Genomic DNA, 17,427 nt, shown 5'->3' with positions numbered 1-17,427 from the left:
AGAGGACTGGGTTTTGAACTGCCAGCCGGAAACCAGTGACCCCGGAAAAGATCCGAACCGGAAAGTCCAGGGAGGATAGTGAGAAGTGAAGCGAGAGCCCAAGACTCTGCTGGCAATCCTATGATCTTCCAGACTTGAAACTGAAAGCAGAACCCTGTTTCAGAGTGAATTATGTTTTTTCATAACACAGTACTTCATGTTGTTTCTTCTGGACAAGCTATGCAGCAACACAGAACTACACAGACACACCACCAGGACCCTAGCTTAAACCGTATATCAGTGCATGGCTTGGTGATAACACAAAAATTCTGTATCTTTGGTACCGGAAGCCACGACCAGCATGAGAATGATATTCCAGTCATGAGAGAAGAAGAAGGAGAAAAAATTACTTCTATAAGCTCTTCTTCTGAAACCAGTATTTACATTGCTCATATCATAAAAATAAAAAAAAACTAGCGCCTAGCTTCCAGTAGATCATCTTCTTAATGCAAAATTTATCATATTTTGCTCATTCAGAGAAAAAACTAATAACTTTCTTAAATTAAAAATGTTTAATCAGGAGAATAATGCAAGAGGAGTAGGAATAAACGGACCTGGAGACGCAGACGCACCGAGGGCGAGATGCAAAACAGTAATAAAGAAAACCATCCAGACCAGCGAGGATCAAAATCAAACTGGAATTCCAATAACACAGAGAGAGCTCACCACTGTTTTGGAACGTTGTGAAAGGAATTCCGCTAAGAGCGAAATCAGTCGAAAAGTTGGTCAGGTGAAGAGGGAGGAGGATTAGCCAGCAGCGCGCATGACCTGAAGGCTTTAGGCATGCTAAACACATTATGTCTGATGATAACTAGTAAAAAAGTTGGTCAGGAGGAAAGGAGGGAGAGTTATTCTACAAACTAGGCTTAAGGCATGCTAAGCTCATTATGTCAGATGATTACTGGTGGATGGGGGAAAGAAGCATGCAGATGGACTAAATGGCATAAGCATGGGATGTGCATAAGCCATCTGTGCTCAGTGTATGGACTGACTTACCACTAATCCGAGCGCTGGTTGGTTGCCTTAACCTGCACATCACCACTCGGCCGTCGCGCACCAGTTGCCTCCCTCAAACATTCCTTCAAAAAGCATAAATTTTCAAATTGTATCACCTATGTTTTCCTTGTCTATTTTTTTTGTTGAACTTCAATATCACCTAATTCAAACTCGAACCAGGTCACTATTACTGTATTATCTCTTATATATATAAATGCACAAAATACATCTTTATTAAATACAAAATGAATTATATAAATTATTTAACTTTTTCATATTGAATTGTAATATTAAAATTATTTTTGAATATCATATATCAATTTTATTTTGAGTAAAGGAAGAATTGCACATGTTTTTCATAATAGAAATATAAATCTCTTGTATACTAAATTGATATTAGTATTTACCAAGCTTCAAATCTTTCAAGAGACAAAAAAAATTTTGAGTGTAAAACTTGAAGAAAGATTTACACCTAAAAAAATTTGATTCTTATAGACACCTCTAGATTCAAACTTAAAATAGAACTATATTGATTCTTAATAATATTATTTATATTTATACAAGCATAGATCCATCTTAAATACGGATCCAACATGAGCCGAGAGAGGTCCAATATATTTAAGTGCAACTTTTTTATGAATTAACTTTGCTCAATAAATTTCACATTTCTCTATAAAAATATTCATAATTTTAATTTATTAAAATCTATTTTTTTTTTGTAATTTTTAAAATTATATTTATATAAATTTCACATTTTTATATATCAAAATATTTTTAATTTTATATTTTTAATTTTAATTTTCTTAATTTTTTTGGACATATTTTATAATTTTTTGAATTTAATTATTTGGTATAATATATAGCATTGATATCATACCAGCTTAATGCGAGGAAAAAGAATTGTTGTGAGTTTTTATATATTTATTACTTAAATTTAAATACAAAATTTTAAAATATAATAATAAATATAAATCATTATTTGAATTTTAAAATATAATAATAAATACAAATCATTATTTGAATTTATAGGATGGTTAATCATTATTTCAAACTATATGTTCAATGGTTTATATATTTAGAAAACAAATTTTATTGTATACTTAATAATGTGAAAGCTTTATTACTACATATTTGTTGCTTTATGTCTCTTTTTCCTGGTCTCCATCCTGCCAGCGTTTGTAACTTTCTATAATGAAAATGTTTTTTTACACATCGCTTTCGCATGACCATGTTGAGATTCCATCTTCTAAATTTTATAAGACAAGGTTCTTAATGATTATTAACCAATTTGGAACGAGGGTTAAAAACTCTCGTTGGCTAGTCTTTTTCTTCAGTTGGTTTTTTTATTATTATTATTAAATTATTAAAAGACAAAATATATATCAATATTTTTGATTGGTTAGTAGCTGTGAATTCGACCAATAGAAAATACATATATAGTGTGATTTGTTTTCAATATACATAATAACAATAATATCGTATCACTTTATGAAGAGATATAAGTTTAGCTAAGTAAATAAAAAATAAAGTAACTAATTATGACAAATTAATTTAAAGGATAAAAGTTGTGATTGTGATATGCCCGAGTGTTTACAATAGGTAGAAACTTATTTTTATCTTTCTTAATTAAAGCATTACCTCATGTAAATCAAAAACTTTTTCTCGGGGATCATCCTTGTTTTGAAAATTTTGTGTGAATCTAATTCAAATTTTTGTTATGTTAGGTGTCTTTAGTTCTAGAATTACCCACATCTAGCACTTAGTGTCCAATCTCAACACCTACATTCCAATCATGCATGGCATTGCAGTCTAAGTTGATTTCTCCTTTAGCTCATTAGTTGCCTTCTAAGTAGTGTCATGTACTTTCAAGCCATGGGCCCCTCTTCTTCTTCTCTTCCCTATACAACGGCCTCAACCTCTTGGCATGATGGACTAGAACCCCCCATAAATCGACCTACCCATATACAGATCCTCGCATGGGCTAGGAGGAATAGCACTAATAAATTAAGGGTTATTAGAGAAGGTAATAGAGAGTTGAAGGATGGCAAGGAAAGCATACAATGGAAAAAAAGGTAGGAAGACTAAGACCCAAGATACGAGTCTCACCTAGAGAAAGCGGTACATAGAGATATAAATCAAACCTAGAAAGGAAGAGGCTCAAAGGACTTGCATGGATATTTGGAGCTAAGGCTCAGGGGAACAAGATGAAAAAGATAGATGAAGTCAGAAAGATAGTCTTGGAAGGTTGGAGCATGAGGAAACAAGTCAGGGATCCTCCAATACTAAAAAGGTACTTCGAAAACAAGACTAGAGGTAAAACAATTACAACCTTAGCATAGAGAATTGAAGGAGAGACTCATATTAAGGCAAATGGAGAAAGTATAACCAAGGAGCTTGATGTACCTGATGGTATTGAGTTATCTTCTATTTAACATGGAGGATACTCTCTAACACTGCCCCTCATCCCTTAACTTATCGAAGTGATGAACCATCATGACCAAGCAATGCAAACTCGTCACTAATGGTGGTTTGATATTGCACAATGAACAAAGAGTTTGTGGCCAAGTTGGGGGTACCATGCCCTTATTATGGAAAACAATGTTCTTTTGTTTCCATCACACTTAAACCATGTAGTCTTGGCACCCTTGAAACACCAACTTTCTTCTCCATATCATGCAAGGGGTAGGAAAGGTTTTTGATGCCAACAACATTCTCTAGGTCCTCATGAGATGTTATATTTATGGTTGTCATCCCACTTGGGGAACCTTGTTTGTTATCTTTACCCATAGTTATTTTGAGAGAAAACCATTGACATGTTTATTTTCCATATGGATACTATTTTTTCTTCCTTATTATGGTGGTTAGGCTATTTTAAAGTGTGAATTATTTTGGATAAAGTAGTATTGATATATTTATTTATCATATTGATATGTTTTATATCAAATACATGAGAATGAAAATCATTTCTTTGATTTAAAATTTAATACGAATAATCCAATTTTACTAAAGGTATTTGAGGGTGCTAAATTCATTTATGCATTAAAAGTAAAGATTTCATTAATCCAAAATATAAAACAAGTTTCAAGAAAGAGAAGAAAGTAGGTTCCAAGGGGGTCTCAACCTACCTTCAGGCCTCATCCTCCCTCCAAGCTCAACCCCGTGATAGCCCTAGGCAAATTCCCCCTCATTGTAAATAATCCATGCACTTTGATTATAATTTTAAAAAAGGCTTGAGAATTGGGACACAAATTCCAAAGTTTGAGGAGGGAGGTTTCCTTGGATTTAAAATATCCTTTACTTGTTTATGACATCCATTGAAGGCTATTTGGTGTGCCTTTTTCCCCCTTGGAAAAATTGTAATTTTCATTAAGATAGGAAAATTACATGTTGTAGATGTTATAAGCATATGCATAATTTAGTGGTTGTGTGCCTGTCCAAAATTTAAGAAACAAAAATATGTGCTCCACATAGGGAGACAGTCTTTAAATAAAGTGTTGTGTAAATAAACTCAAAATTTTGTTACTCTACACAGAGAGTATTCCTGAAAACATGTGTTGATTATGTATAAGCATAATAAATATAAACATAAATAAACAGTCAAATATCAAATGATTTCAGGCTCCTGTTGAGCTTGTGTTGCATGGTCCATGTACGGGCGGTGGTAGTACTGGTACTGTTCTCCTTCTCGTTGCTCCTGGATCATCCAGAGGTTGCATGGCCTGATTGTTGCCGTTTTGGAAAGTTTGTTAGCGAGTGTGTTCCATTCCCTGTAGATATGGTGACAAGCAAATTTTGTCAAAATATGTGATGTATCTATGCACCTCATCCAATATGTGTCGCAATGTGTATGCTTGACATGTTGATGTTTTGTTAATCTAGTTGCAGACAATTTTCGAGTCACCAAAAACTTGTAGATTATGACAATTTTTTCCAATTGCAAATTGTATGAGTTTTTTTGCAGTGATGAGCTTTGCATAGTTGTTTGTGCCATTTCCAAGTCCCATTTGAATATGATAGAAATTTGAATCTGTAATATATAGTGTTGCCCCTCCACCACACCCTGTCTCTTGTGCCGATCCATCAAAATATGCCCAGGGCTGTGAGTGATCAATGGACTCAGGGATGATAGTTTTGGGAGGAGAGTCGGCCTCATCCTCGGGTAGTGCACTGTAGTCGGCTATAATTCTGGCTATGATGGATGGCCAATGGGGGGCAGAGTCTTGAAAGATGGTGCGGTTCCTAGCTATCCAAATTTCCCAACTAATGAGCAGGGGGAGGTTCCTAGCTTTAGGTGATGGTATAGATGACCACCAATTTGCCCATACCTCCTTAGTGGTCTGACCCCTCCAATTGGTGGATGAGGGTGTGTGAGATAGAATGGAGCTCCAAAGTTCAATTGTGATGGGACATGAGAGAAAAAGGTGATCCAAAGTTTCAGTGTTGTCCTTACAAAGGCAGCACCAATAAGGTCCATATTGCCCTCTTCTGTTCAATTTGTCTCCCGTCCGCACCTTATTCTTTAGTATGGACCACATGAGTATCCTTGTTCAAGAGGTGCTTTGAGCCTCCACATTCCTTTCACCATGGATCTATATGGTGAGGCTTGTGTCGATTGGCCAGATGTAGATACCCCTCTTTTGGGGAGTACCAACCATTTTTTGCAATGGCCCATGTAATCTCATCCTCCCCTTCTCTTATTCGAATGTGTGATTCTATGAGGGTTATTTTGTAAGTGCTCCAAGCTTGGTGCCATTGTATAGGAAGGAGCAGGCTATGGGCTGACTTCCATGCTTGGTGCAGGAAAGTTGATCTCTCCTGGTCCACAATGTGCATTAAGTGTGTGATTCCTTTCTCGTTAAGGTTTAGGAGTAAGCCTTCAGGTAGCAGGTGTGCATTCCCACATCCTATCCAAGGGTCACGACCTATTCAAATAGATGCCCCATCAGATATTCTCCAAGTAAGGTCATCCCATATAAGAGAAATTGAGTTCAAAACCGCTTTCCATATATTTGAGACTTTAGATTTGTTCCAGCGTGTTTGTCTCAGCCAGTCCAATGGCCTTAATGGCTCAATATACTTAGCAACTACAATTTTGGTCCAGAGGCTGTTAGTGGTGACTAATTTCCACCCTAGCTTGGCCACAAGTGCAGAGGAGAAATCCCCCAAATTCTTTATACCCCAACCACCCCATTTCTTAGGGATAAACAGAAGATCCCATTTTTCACATGCATATATCCTCCCTGTTTGTTGCCTTTCCACAGGAATCTGCAGCAGAGGTTTTGTATGTGATTGAGGATGCCTCGTGGAATCCATGCGAGGGACATCTAGTATACAGGGGTGGCCTCCAGAACCGCTTTGATGAGCACCAATCTTCCAGCTCTAGAAAGATGCTTATGATACCATATATTGAGTCTTTTCTCGAGCTTGGAGATCAACCATATCTAGTCCACAATTTTATATCCGAGAGGTTTCAGTCTGTATCCCAGGTACCAGAGGCCTTCATCTATCTGCATCAGGGTAAATGGGAACCTTTGTATTGCAAAGTGTATCTCATGGGGAGAGCATTCCGAAACAGTTATGGTGGATTTTGAGTTATTAATGATCATGCCTGTTGCGGTTTTGAAAAGATTGATGGTGTGATGGATGGTGGTAAGGTCTACTAACCCCCCATTAAGAAACATTAGTACATCATCCACGAAAAGGAGGTGTTTATCGTGCATCCGTCCGATATCCTGATACCCGAGAGCCTGCCTCTATGGTGCATGTCCTTGATCAGTCTGCTTAGGCCTTCCTCTAGTTGATGTGCCTTAAATGGATTGGATTTCTAAATTGATGAGATAAAGATGAAGGAAAAGAAATTATGCTTCCTTGGGTAATTATGAAAGGCAGAAAGGGCAAAATTGAATGAGATATGGGTTGCACTCGCAGATGAGGGACAGAGAATTCAACCAACAAGAAGTGGGGAGAAAGGAGGTACTGACACACATAATTTCCTCCACCAATCAAACACAATAGAACCACCATGGACGAGAACGAAGGTGTGACAACATTGTTAGTGCACACAACAGAAGACAGGTGCAACAACGTGAGGAAGAGAAAAAAGGCATCATCGAGGATGAAGATACCACAGATGAGAGAGTGAAGAAGTGGGGAGTAAGAGAGCACTCTCACAAACAGAGGAGAAGGATGGAATTCTGATGTAGAAAGAAACCAATGAGAATTTAGGAGAAAGAATGAGAGAAGATAGCTCGATAATACTAACAGAGCGCAAAGAAAAAGAGTGACTATTCGGTTGAGCATTAGGTGGTAGAAGGATTGCTCTCAGGTGAGGATAGTAGTCTCTGGAATCCCTATAAGTTTTGAGGGTGGAGATGGTTTTCTCTAGATCCCCTTGATAGCTTGGGTGGAGGTGTATTCCTTGGATTCATGGTAGGAGAATTCTTTAGCTTCCCTCTACTAGTTTTCTTGGTTTCTTTCTGTTAGCTCAAGGAGTTACTCCTAGACTGCAAAAGGAGTAAACCTTACACATCATAATTTCATTTAAAAGGGTTTTTTGAGTGGTGGGATGGCTTCTGAAGGGGTTTTGAAATGATTGAGTTCCTCTTTAACTTTCATGCATTTGGCAAGTTGTGGCAAGCATAAATTGTATGGTTAAGTGAGTAGTATAGGGGAGCAGAGGAAGGAGAACAGGTAGCTAATACTTATCCTAAGAAACTGAGTATCTTAAGATAGTTACTTCAACTACATAAAGCCTTGTAGCAAACTCTATTTTTTGACAAGGAGAATAATAGTTAGAAAGTAGGAAAAAGTATCAAATCCTTTTTGAAACCTCCACTAGAAAGTTCTACTTGAACACATATTATAATTTGCAGAAAATTGGACAGTAGATAAGTCATCATCAGATCCTCTTAATGATTCTCACTCATACTATACTATCTACTACAAATTTATAACTCAGAAAGTGGAAAATAGGAGATAGACAAACCACACATTAGATATGACTTGAATCACAAAATCCTCCAGCATGAAGTGTAGAAAAAGCTATTTTATTAAGTTGAGTCTTCAGGTGAACCAAAATCCAACCTTGAAATGATATTTACAAAAGATATATATAGAGAGAGAGGCACCAACTCCAACTCTCCTAAATTGGTGGTTCCACTATTTCCTTGTTACATAGAAGAAGAGGAAAAATGACACTTTTCTGCTGGAAAAACTGACTGGCTGCCCCTTTTGCTGCTGATTTTTCTCTTTATGGTCTTGACTATTGAATGACCATATGGCTTCATTAAATACAACCTTCAACAACCTCATGATGAAGTCGAGTTTCTTTGGAGAGTCCAGCTGATCTGCTACAGGTGGTTGTACGAGAATCTTGCAAATCTGGCAATTTTCCTGCATTAATTCGGATTAGCCAGAAATTCTGGTAGCGCATTACACGGAACGGAAAGAACGACATTGGAATTTAAATAATTAGCTGAGACTGATGCTATAGACATGCTTAAGACTTTGGGAAACCTGAGTTATTTAAGATGGGTGGGGTAGAAAACGGTTGGCTATGGCTGTGGCTAACACCTAGTAAACATGATCAACCAAAACAATTAATGACTACCAGTTGTCTTGACTTGGAGTTTGTGACCTATCCAATCACAAAATCTCATGATTTGGATTAGATATTTCGCTGCTATGACACATAGACAATTGAAGACGATTGCGTTTTCGGCTTTATTTTTAACAACGGGAAACACTACTAGAAATTTCGGTAGCGCATGATTTTTTTTTTTGAAATTTACAAAATTAATCCTAAAAAATAAAAAATTCGAAACCTGCTGATGACTTAGCCTAGAATTGTGTTAACATTGGCTCCACAGGCGATAGAGCTCTCCCTGCAAGGCTGTAAGAACTTTTTGTAGTTTTAGTGCCTTGTCATTGGGCTATGGAGTCTTATTATGAAATTACACTAGTATTTACAGTGAACTAAGGCTACCAACAGCCTTAGTAAAAGTATTTTTTGAGAAAATTCCCATTAAATGGGCCTCCATATAGTTCTGTCCCATCAAGATGTTGCAACTCAAAAGTATTGTTCTACAAGAAATTTGAGATTTTGGAAGGACCAAGCCATAAAACATCAAATTTTGAATGCTTACCTAGATCTTGGTGATGTGCATCCCACTTCAACACCAGATCTCCAATCTGAAAATCTTCTTTTTTGGTCCCTTTATCAAGGACTTCATTCACAGCTTGCTGATATTTTCTTACCAAATCATATTGATGTTCTCTCTTTTGCTACACTTCTATGATCTAATACATTCTTCTGGTCATGTCATTTGGTTTAGCTTCATGATATTGCAGTAGTTTGGCTACAGGAATAACTAATTGGACTGGAAAAACAACATCAATCCCATAAACCATCTGAAAAGGTGATGTATTAATAGACTTTTTGATTGTCACCCTATCAGCCCATAAAGCAAACTTGAGTTTTGAGTCCCAAGCTTTCTTGTTTTGCTCCAACAACTTGGTGATGATTCTTACCAAACTTTTATTAGATGATTTAGCTAAACCATTCCATTGTGGATAGTAAGTTGTAGAATGAGTAAGTTGGATACCATATTCTTCACAGAAATTTACCAATGGTGTGGCTTTAAAAGCAGTTGCATTATCTGCTACTAGTCTTGATGGACATCCAAATCTAGTTATGATTCCTTCCAAAAAGTTAATAATAACTTTATGAGTGGCATTCCTGGTAGGTATTGCTTTGATCCATTTGGTGAAGTAATCAATAGCAACAAGAATCCAACAATGCTGCCCACTTGAAGGTGGATGAATTTCACCAATGAAATCTAATCCCCACTGCTGGAAAGGTGCAAAAACAATTATGGGCTTGAGAGGTAATGACTTTAGATGCTTTTTACCAGTGAACCTTTGACATTTTTCACATGTTCTCACCTCAGCATGTTCTCTCAATATTTTGTATGCAGTAGTTCTCCAATAATGATGACCTCCACAAACACTACTATGCATTTCAAATATGACCTTTTTAGATTCCTCTAGATCAATGCATCTCAATAAAACTCATGTAGGATCTTTCCAATACAAATAATTATCTTTGATGCAATACTTAATGGTTTTCAACTTCAAAGATCTCACTCTGCTTTTATCATACTCTGGAGGGGGTTTAAAATATTTCAGAAAATAAACAACATCTTTGTACCAACTACACTCAACAAGCTTTGAATCTACTGTCATATCATCAACAAGTTCTGAAATTTTCCCTTCTAGATTATCATCCATGAAATTCAAACCCAACACTTTACAATTTTCTTCAGCAAGTAGTTTAGCTAATCCTTGACCTTTGATTAGTTTAGTAGGCTTTATCTCTAAATCAAATTCAAGAACTTTAGTCACCCATTTACTTCTCTTTCCATCAATATCAGGTTGAGCCAGTATCTCTCTAACAGTAGATGAAGGGACATAAGCTATCACTTGAGCATGTAGAATATAAACTCTAAAAGCTTTCAGAGCTTTAACTAATGCATAAGCATGCTTTTCCAACATTTCATACTTTAATTCTCCATCTCTAAGAGCTCTACTGAAAAAATCTATGGGCGCTTCTTTATTTTCTGAATCTTTTTGTAACAAAACAACAACAATGGTGTCTTGAGAAGCAAATGAGAAGATTAAGAAAGGTTTTGAATATTCATGACTTACCAATTGAGGTGCTTCAATGATAGCCTTTTTTATCAGTTCAAATGAATTTCTGGATTTAACTATCCAATTAAATTCTTTGTCCTTCCTTAACATACAAGTAATATGTTTCACCACTTCAGCAAAATTTGGGATGAATCTTCTGAGAAAATTGATCTTACCAAGGAAAGATTGAATCTCTTTCTTGGATCTTGGAAGTGTTAAATCTTGAATTTCAATCACTCTTTTTGGATCAATCCTCACTCCATTTTTAGAAACTATGTGACCCAACATCTTACCTTCTTTGAGAGCAAAATGAGACTTCTTCGGGTTCAAGGATATACCATATTTTCTACATTTAACAAATACTTGTCTCAAGTGTTGAAGGTGTTCTTGATCTGAAGCTGAAAAAATAGTAATGTCATCCAAATAGATGACCAAGAACTTGTCCTTTTCTCCAATGAATGCAAAGTCCATAACACGTTGGAAAGTAGCTCCAACATTCATGAGCCCAAATGGCATCTTTGCATACATGAATGTACCCCAAGGAGTAGTGAATGTTGTCTTCTCTCGATCTTTTGGCCAAACAGATATTTTATTATACCTAGAAAAACCATCTAACATGGAAATTTTGTCTAACCCAGACACCTTTTGAAGAATATGCTCCATTTCGGCAATGGATAGTTATCTTTCTTGGAGCTTTTGTTAAGATTTCTGAAATCCACACACAATCTGATTTTAGCATCCAATAGCTTTTTCACTTCATTTTCCATCACTAGTAGAAATAGTGTATTGATTTGCCGTAACTTCTGCCAGAAAGGTTTAGTACCATCTTTCAATGGTATTCTATGCTCAATGATAGATGTATCATATGTCTTAAGATCTTTGTATTTCCAGGAAAAAACATCAACAAATTCACAAAACAGCTTGTGACATTCCATCTTTCTTTCATTTAGTAAATCTTTTGACAACTTCACATACCTTGGTTCTTGTGTGGTACCCAAGTTGAAATCTTCTAATTCAACATCTGCTTCTGCTAACTGTGGCTTGAATGAAACATCATTTTGATCAAAAAGTTCCTCAAGTGGAATTAACCCCTTGGGAATATGATTGGTAGGCAGTTGTATGATAGGCTGATCAACAATCTATTTTTTAAGATTTCTGGAATCTTGATGATCAACATCAATTTGTGGTAGGTATTCTTCTTTATCAATATTTAGAACAACAAACTCTTCAGCAACTTCAATGAGTTTTCTAATCTCCTGGTCATCTTCAAAAACTTTCCAATGCTTAACATTATCAGGAATGCTAGGTCTGAACCTAACTTCCACTTCATATTTCAACTTTACAGGCATTAGAATTTGGAATGCGCTGGTTGAAATAGAGAGTGAATCTACTAGAATATTTCCTTCTCTTGGAACAAAAGAAATGTTAAAGGCCAGGAAGGAGTCTTCTACAATGTCCCATACCGCATTCTCTGAGTCTAGGATGCTTAGTTTGATAAACATTTCTGGTTTGCTGAATAATAAGTTCAGCATCTCCAAAAACAGAAATTTCTAATATATTCATATCTTTTGCCTTTTTTAAGCCAATTAATAGAGCTTCATATTCAACCACATTATTAGTTGTCTCAAATTCAAGTTTGAAAGAAAAAGTGAAACTTTCCTTCAAAGGAGAAATAAGAACAATCCCTGCACCAGCACCTTCTTTGGAACATGAGCCATCAAAAAACATTTGCCATACCTTTGATCCTTCATGACTGATTTGATTTTCAATAGGCTTTAAAATCTGAGAAAAATTTTGTAGGCAAGGCGGAGTCAAACATATGTAGAATGCTTGAACCAACTCCAGTTGTTCTAGTATATATCAGATGATTAGTAGGGGCTTTGTTGTCACTAATCATATATGCCAGCTAAGCTTCTCTGTAAAGTCTTCTTTGTTCTCCTCCAAAAACAGGAACAGTAGCATAAGGTAAATCCATTTGCAAGGTTCCTCCCAACCTTTTAATCCATGGCCTAGAAAGTAACATACCAAATCTTGGAGGGATATCAGCTACAAAAATATCCATTACCATCCCTCTCATAGGTAACTGAAAAAGAATTACTGCAAGGTCTTTGATAACACCAAGGCATTGGAATTTCTAGGAATCAAAAGAATAGAGATCTTGGTATTCTCTAGTTATCTCAAGACCTAGTTTATCCATAACTATCTTGGGCATTAGATTATGTGAATCTCCAGAGTCCATAAGAAAATTATGCAGGGTATTTTCATGAATATTCATAGATAGATAGAAGGGAGGGGTAGAGTCATCTTTTTCTTCTGCCAATGGACCTAAAATAACAGTGGGCTTATCATCTTGAAGGTTAACAAAATTAGAGACTACTTCAGTAGGTGAAGGCTAGAAAGCTTTCATAAAAGTATTTTTGAAATCTTGATTTTTCATGAGATCAACAAGGGGAACAAGAATCTTGATCTTCTAAATCTCATTTTCAAAATTGAAAGAAGAGTGTGGTTTGTGAGAAATTTTTACCTCAAGTGAAGGAAAATCAGACACTACCGGAACTTCCGGTTTGTTGGGTTCAGTCACTTGTTTCTCTACTGGAATATCGGGTGTGACCAGAATTTCCGTTCTGTGAGATTCTTTCACTAAAACTTTAATTGCATCTTTATTGTTCTTTGGTTGTGCAACATGCTTAGAAGTATCATCATTTTTATTTGATCTAAGATTATATATGCTTTGAAGATTAGTTGCAATCATGGAATGATTAGGACTCACTTCATTATTCTGAGTATATGACATGAAGTCTTCCTACTATGCTTGTGTAAGATAAATCATCCCTTCTTTGTATCTAAGACAATTTATATCAACACCTCTTTCCAACCCTTCAGCTTCTTCTTTATCTTCAAATATAAAATTCAACAAAGGAGGTTGCACCTTTTGATCATCAACATGTCTTCTTTCTCTCTGCAGAATTTGAGGAGCATTAGGTCTTCTAAAATATTGTCTATTTGGAAAATCAAATGAAACATTTCAGGTAGTAGATGGTCTTGATTCCATCTTCAACTTAGACATATCAGTAGTCAATGATTTGACCATGTTGGTAAGCTCATCTAGCCTAGGATCTATGTTAGAAGTTCCTGAAGTAGAAACTTCAGATTTTTGCTTTCTTTTTTCTTTGTAAATCCCTCCTCTAAGTCTATTAGCTGCTAATATATTTGATTCTACCTCCATTGCATTGTCTTGCATTTGTGATAGCGTAACAGATCTTCTTTCTCTCAACAATAAACAAAAGTCAGGATCAAAAGCACCAGCATAAGTGATTTTAGCAGAGGCCTCAGTAGGCTTGATTTTAGTAGGTATTTTGCTATACATTTTATTGAATCTTTTAGAAAACTCAGAAACTGATTCTCCTTCATTTCTTTTGACTACACCAAATTTTGTGATATAATACAAAAAATCTTTCTTGTCACCCCATTTTCTTAAAAATGTATCATCTAGGACTTCAATTCCAATGATGCTACCAGCTGTCAAAGATCTAAACCATTTCCTTACATCACCCTCAAGGCTCTGAACAAAAACTCTCATCCAAACATCTTCATGCTCAATGTTCAGATTATCAGCATAAGCATAAAAATCAGCAAGATGTTCTTCAATTGTTACCTCCCCCTCACCATTAAATTTAGGCATATGCTTGAGATAATCTCCTATAGGTAATGCATTCATAGGCTGAGGTAAAACTAAAGGAGAATACCTAACATAAACAATTGCATCCATTCAGTTAGGGGGTGGATTAGGACCTGCCATGGTTGGAGTCACTAGGGTTTGTGGAATAACAATTTGAGGATGTTGAGCAGTAGATGAGGAAGCACCAACACTTGATGTAGAGGTTGTTTGTTGACTGGAAAATGAGAGAGGTAAAGAAATTTTTGTAAAATCAGGGGACAGAATTTGTTGTACTTTTTCAGGCATAGCTTTTGAAAAACCAGAAACAGAAGAAACAAGCTTTAGCTTACTCTTTTTCTTGATTAGCTTCTCAGGATCGAGGACTTGGGTTTTCAAAGGAGAATGTGAGTTTTCCCTGGTTCTAGCCTTACTTGGAGCCATAAATTCTATAATGGAGTCACCAGGTGTAAAGCAATCTAAAAATACATATGGAACTATACACCTCAGAACCAGACTTATAACTTTGTTATTTACCCAAGGATAAACTTCAATTTGCCTCCCTAGTAGTGACGCCAAAGATGTTAGAGCAAGGAGTTACTCCTAAACTGCAAAAGGAGTAAACCTTACACATCATAATTTCATTTCAAAATTTAAAAGGGTTTTTGAGTGTTGGGGTGGCTTCTGAAGGGGTTTTGAAATGATTGAGTCCCTCTTTAACTTTCATTCATTTGGCAAGTTGTGGCAAGCATAAATTGTATGGTTAACTGAGTAGTATAAGAGAGCAGAGGAAGGAGAACAGGTAGCTGATACTTATCCTAAGAAACTGAGTATCTTAAGACAGTTACTTCAACTACATAAAGCCTTGTAGCAAACTCTGTTTTTTGACAAGGAAAATAACAGTTAGAAAGTAGGAAAAAGTATAAGTATTTCACATATCCTTTGTGAAATCTTCACTAGCAATTTCTACTTAAACTGATATTATGATTTACAACAAACTGGATAGTAGATAATTCATCATTAGATCCTCTTAATGATTCTCACTCATACTATACTAGCTCTTGTAATTTATCATTGAAAAGATTAAAACAGGTTTGACAAGGAAAACAACAATTAGGAAGTAAAAACAGATATAAAGTATCTCACAAATCCTTTGTGAAACCTTCACTAACAAGTTCTACTTGAACACATATTATAATTTACAGAAAAATGGACAGTAGATAAGTCATCATTAGATCCTCTTAATGATTCTCACTCATACTATACTAGCTAATGCAAATTTATACTTCAGAAAGTTGAAAACAAGAGATAGACAAACCACACATTACATATGACTTGAATCACAAAATCCTCTAGCATGAAGTGTAGAAAAAGTTATTTTATTAAGTTGAGTCTTCAGGTGAACCAAAATCCAACCCTGAGATGATATTTACAAAAGATATATATAGAGAGAGAGGCACTAACTCCAACTCTCCTAAATTGGTGGTTCCACTATTTCCTTGTTACATAGGTGCATTTTAGATATTAAGATCATCTTCCATCAAATTGCAACAGAAAGTACAGGTGTAGATGAGAAGAAGAGGAAAAATTACACTTTTCTGCTGGAAAAACTGACTAGGTGCCCCTTTTGCTGCTAATTTTTCTCTTTATGGTCTTGACTATTGAATGACCATATGGCTTCGTTAAATACAACCTTCAACAACCTCATGATGAAGTTGAGTTGCTTTTGAGAGTCCAGCTGATTTTCTACGGTGGTTGTACGAGAAACTTGCAAATCTAGAAATTTTACAGCATTAATTCGGACTGTCCAAAAATTCCGGTAGCGCATTATGTGGAACGGAAAGAACGACCGTCAAAATTTAAATAATTGGCTGAGACTGACGCTGTAAACACTCTTAATACTTTGGGAAACCCGAGTTATTTAAGATGGGTGGGGTACAAAATGGTTGGCTATGGCTGTCACTGACACCTAGTAAACATGATCAGCCAAAACGATTAATGACTACCACTTGACTTGACTTGGAGTTTGTGACCTATCCAATCACGAAATCTCATGATTTGGATTAGATATTTCGTTGCTATGACATGTGGACAATAAAAAACAGTTGTGTGTTTGGCTTTATTTTTAAAAACGGGAAACGTTACCGGAAATGCCAGTAGCGCATGATTTTTTTTTTAATTTACAAAATTAATCCTAAAAAATAAAAATTTCAAAACCTACTCATGACTTAGCCTAGAACTGTGCTAACACTTTCTTACGAAGAGCTCTAGATTCCCTTGTTGATTATTTGGTGGAGGCAAAACCTATGGATTTCCTTACTACTTAGAGGGTGGAGGCATTGCCTCTGGATTCCCTTGTTGCTTAGAGGGTGGAGGCTAGAGGATTGAGTAAAATATTCGCCATGCCTGGTGAGAGATTCGCCAAAAAATTATATATACATATTATATTATTGATAAAATCGACTTCCATTTTTCCTATATACCATGGAGATTCGCCCATTTATTATATTTATAAATTTAGGGGGGTTCTTAAAATTTTCCCTGGGCACAACCTCTAGATTCCCTCGCTTCTGAGATGGTGGAGGTGTAGGTTTTAACCTCGTACAGAAAGTACCTGCATACGAATTCTAAAAACAGAAAATAACCAATGGCGAGAGCATAAAACATAAAACAGATATACATAGATATTTTCAACTGGATCCCAAAATCGGGACTACCATATTGATTTTTCATTATATTCCTTTCAATGTTACAATACATATATATACATGTTGAAGTATCAATAAACCCCAATCCACTAACCCTAGATTAGAACATAGCTATATTTTGCTTAACCGGATCTACAAAATACCATCGACAAAAAGCCATCGTGCCCAAAACCATGTGTGAAAACCATGCACAAAACCATAGGTAGGTTCTCCCACCTAATATAGGGTCCAAAAAACAATTTCCCTATAGTTGGAAATTGGATAAACCAACGCTCCCCGTCTGTTTCATGACATGGACTAACTGCCTCTCATGGATCCTTATCTCCAGCGATGCGATCATTG

Source organism: Pinus tabuliformis, chromosome 3_2, assembly GCF_031772625.1.
Source record: "Pinus tabuliformis cultivar Carrire ecotype Pingquan chromosome 3_2, CPIR1, whole genome shotgun sequence".
NCBI classification, from domain to species: Eukaryota; Viridiplantae; Streptophyta; class Pinopsida; order Pinales; family Pinaceae; genus Pinus; species Pinus tabuliformis.
Note: the sequence above shows the minus strand (reverse complement) of the source record.